This window comes from Plecotus auritus (assembly GCF_963455305.1).
Source record: "Plecotus auritus genome assembly, chromosome: 3".
Classification (NCBI taxonomy): domain Eukaryota; kingdom Metazoa; phylum Chordata; class Mammalia; order Chiroptera; family Vespertilionidae; genus Plecotus; species Plecotus auritus.
This window is the reverse complement of record NC_137772.1, coordinates 220,814,289-220,818,829: the sequence shown is the minus strand read 5'-3', so window position 1 is coordinate 220,818,829 and position 4,541 is coordinate 220,814,289.

Genomic DNA, 4,541 nt, shown 5'->3' with positions numbered 1-4,541 from the left:
ACATCTGTCCTCCTGAGCAGCAACTCCCACTGCCGGCAAGAGCTGGAGCAGGGCTGGAACCCTCCTCTTCCCTGTTTCTCGGGGGAGCCAAGGGGACAGGCCAAGGCCAGGGGAGGTCGGAGGAGCGACCACCACAATGGCAGAGGGGGAAGAACCCAGGCTGCGTGGCCCCAGGGCCAAGATCTTATGGCCACAGTGGCCTTGAGCCTGCCGTGGCCCCTCTCTGGGCCTCAGCCTTCCCATCTGTTAAAAGAAATAATGAAGACAGAAGTATTGCTGACTGGTCACTTGGCCCTCTTTGTATCTAGTCTTCCCTGTGGAATCGATACTCCCTATGTCTCAAGACAGAGAGCTCAGCTCCCCCAATTTACAGATGAAGGAATTGAGGCTCAAACTTGTCTCTTGCTTCCCCAGGTCGCATAGGTCTCCTCTTCGCAAACGTCTACCACTCTGTCCTTAGTAATCAGCCCTGCCTTTTTCATATCTAGCCCACCTTCCCGGTGGAGCATTTTTCAAACACACACCCCCCTTCTCCGTGGAGCAGAGGGAAAAGCCTACTCATTAGAAACCCTTGGCTGTGGCCCATGCCAGCACCAGGCCACCTGCACCATCACACAACTGTTTTCTCTTTGCCAGGTGGTTCCAGGCAAGTCCCTCACCCCCCAGCGCCTCACTTTCCTGACACTTAAAATGTGTCTGCTGTAAAAACTCAGACTGAGGGGAAGCCAGGAGGGACATTTCCTTCAGCTCAAAGGCAAGGATTCTTTTTTAAAACTAGAGGCCCAGTGCACGAAATTCATGCACGGGGGGTTGAAGGGGCCCCTCAGCGCGGCCTGCACCCTCTCGCAATCTGGGACCTTTCGGGGGATGTCAGACTGCCGGTTTAGGCCCGATCCTTGCGGGATCCCTGCAGATCAGGCCTAAACTGGCAGTTGGACATCCCTCTCACAATCCGGGACCGCTGGCTCCTAACTGCTCGCCTGCCTGCCTGACTGCCCCTAATCGCTTACCTGCCTGCCTGATTGCCCCTAACCACTCTGCCTGCCTCCCTGATCACCCCTAACTGCTCCCTGGGGGGCAGGACCAGCCGGAGCGAGTGGCTGTGGTGTTCTGGTCTCTAGTCATTCTGGTAGTTCCACCATTTCAGTAGCTGGGCTTTTATTATATAGGATCATTAATAAAGCAAAGCATATGTTCAAAGTCAGATTACACATACTTCTTTTGATTGTTTTTAATATTTAAAAAAATCTTTCCAGTTTCACCATAGCCGAAACTGGTTTGGCTCAGTGGATAGAGCATCGGCCTGCGGACTGAAGGGTCCCAGGTTCGATTCCGGTCAAGGGCATGTACCTTGGTTGTGGGCACATCCCCAGTGGGAGGTGTGCAGGAGGCAGCTGATCGATGTTTCTCTCTCATCAATGTTTCTAGCTCTCTATCCCTCTCCCTTCCTCTCTGTAAAATATCAATAAAATATATTTTAAAAAACACACACGCAAAAAAAAAAACAAAAAAAAAAAACACATCATAAAGAAGTACGTGTAATCTTTTTTCCTTCCTGGTCCTAGCTCTTTGGCATATTTCCCCACTGTATTCAACATCCTGTCAAGTGCTTCCAACTGTGCGGAAGGAAAGCGTGGATGTAACGTAAAAGTCACCATCCTGAGGACACACCACCATGTAATCTGTGCCTTTCGTAGGGTATGGACCTGGAGGGAAGGGGGAGCTATGGGCCCGGGCTCCTGGGTCTCCCTTCGGGTCCCTAGGGGCCGCTATAGGTTCTTCTGGCCTCGGCGAGGGGACGCTCCCCCGTGGGAGGAATGAACTCTTCCCAGGCAGCCCCGAGGTCTAGCCCGCGAGGCGCGGACGAGTCCATTCCCTCACTGAATCGGGGTGGGCTGAGGGCAGCCTTCCCCTTCTTGCGGTCCTGCCCCAGGTGTTCGCGCGGAGCTCAGCACCTGTTGAGTGACATGCGGCAGGGCCACTGCGGGCCCCATTTGCACAGAGCGGAGAAACCAGGGTCCCAAACCTCTTCTCCGCTTTCAGTTCCAAGCACATTTATTGAAGACCCGCGGCGTGCCAGGCGCCTTGCAGGCTGAGCTTAGAGGCAGCCTCAGGAGCCCTTGGGACGCTGTGGGAGGTGGGTGCTTGTGCATGTGTTGGACGTAGCACAGAGGAGAGGGAGTCTTACCCTGGGTTGCGGGGAGTCTCCTGGGAAGATTTCAGTTAGGAAGACTTCAGAGGACGCCCTGGTGGGTTTTGAAGGATAAGTAGGAGTTTGCTTGCCTCAAGGACAAAACCTGGGGGAAGAGAGTAGAGTCCCAAGTAGAAGGAGCTACACGTACAATTGCGCAGAGATATGATACGAACCGCTCTTCCAGCACGTTTTTAAAATCCTCACCTGAGGACGTGTTTCCATTGATTTGGGGAAAAATGTTTTATTGATTTTTAGAGAGAGAGGAAGGGAGATGGGAGAGAGAGAGAGACCTATCAGCTGACTCCCACAGGGGCCTCACCCGGGATCGAACCGGTAACTGAGGTATGTATCCTGAGCAGGAATCAAACTCGCATCCTTTTGGAGCATGGGAGGAAGCTCCAACCAACTGAGCCACCCGGCCAGGGCGCCCAGTGCATTTTATTTGTATCACTCTTATAAGAGGCCAACGACCGCCCCAGCTGGTTTGGCTTAGCGGGTAGAGCGTGGGCCTGCCGACTGAAGGGTCCTGGGTTTGATTCCTGTTAGGGGCATATCCCTGGTTTGGGTTGCAGGGATCTCATCATTGATGTTTATCTCTCTCCCTCTTTTTTTTTAAAATATATTTTATTGATTTTTTTACAGAGAGGAAGGGAGAGATATAGAGAGTTAGAAACATCGATGAGAGAGAAACATCGATCAGCGGCCTCCTGCACATCCCCTACTGGGGATGTGCCCGCAACCAAGGTACATGCCCTTGACCGAATAGAACCTGGGACCCTTCAGTCCACAGGCTGACGCTCTATCCACTGAGCCAAACCGGTTTCGGCTCTCTCCCTCTTTTTTTTTTTTTTTAAATATATTTTTATTGATTTTCAGAGAGGAAGGGAGAGGAAGAGATAGAAACATCAATGATGAGAGAGAATCATTGATTGGCTGCCTCCTGCACACACCCCACTGTGGATCGAGCCCGCAACCCAGGCATGCGCCCTTGACGGGAATCAAACCAGGGACTCCACAGTCCGCAGGCCGATGCTCTATCCACTGTGCCAAACCAGTTACGGCTCTCCCTACCTCTTTGGAATCAACAAAAATATTTTTTAAAAAGACCAAAAGATTAAATAAAAAATAAAAGAGGCCAACGACCAGGGAAGGGTAGGGGGGAGACAAACATCTAGGTGAGAAAGACCGTCATGGGCGTCTCAAGCTCCACCATTTACACAATTTATTCAATCTAAGTGCTCTCATCGATAACCTGGGCATAAACCAAGTAGTACTGACTTCATAGGGTGTTAGGTTAGCTCAGTATCTAACGTGCTTTGCAAGGAGTACACCACGCGACAAACGCCATCCCTTGCTCCCTTTTACAGGCGGCCGTCGAGGCCCATGCAGCGCTGGGAGAGGACACGGACATTTTGTGTCCTCGGAAGGCGATCCTCCCTCGCCGGTGTATTCCCTATTCCCGGAGAAGTGCAAAAAGGACAATTAAAAATAACCTCTCGGCCTAGGAAGCCTGGGGCGCTGGATGTGTTTTGTATCTTATTTGAGTGGTGGCTACACGGGTTTTATATCTGTAAAAATCATCCATCTGCACTCTTAAGATGTATTAAGTTACCCCTTAATTAAATGAAAAGGAAAAACATAACGACCCTAGCACAACGCCCCCTCTTCCTGCCCGAGGGCGACAGGTGTCTCTCAGGTTCCAAAAGCCGCTCTCCTCGAGCAGCGCAGGCTCTACGCCCAGAGCGGGAAGTCAGGCGCCTTTGCGCCGGGCGCCGTGGCCCCGGCGAGGTTCCCAAGGCAACCGCACGCCGCTCGCCGCGTCTCCCGAGTGACGAGGCGCCAGCGAAGACCCGGAACCCGGATTCCTGAACCTGAGCCACGCTGGAGCGCGGCTGATCGAGCGCGGAGGGGAGCGGTAGGCGCTCTTCGTCCTTGCGCGGGCATTCCGAGGGCATTCAGCAGGCACCACTCCCCAGCCCCGGGCTGTGGTCACAAACTGCTGCTTGAACACGCCTGGGGATTCACTTTCAGCTTTCCCGCTGGCGTGGCTGCCGGTATTACAGGGCAAATAAGAGGCAAAGCCTTCCAGCTGGTACAGCGCAGCCAGGTGGAAGCACGTAGGGCTGGGTGCTGGCGCCTCCTTGGGTTCCGTTCCAGCTCCGCTAGTAACTTGCTGTGTGATCTTCGAAATCCCCTCTCCTGTCTGGGTCTCAGAGATGGGAACAGCACCACTCAGAGTAGCTTTCACCAAGTATGTGAAATAACATGTGTAAAAGTGGCTTACAAACTGTGAAGTGCTTTGCACGTGTCAGCGACCATCACCGTTGCCACCCTGTTGCCTTCTTGC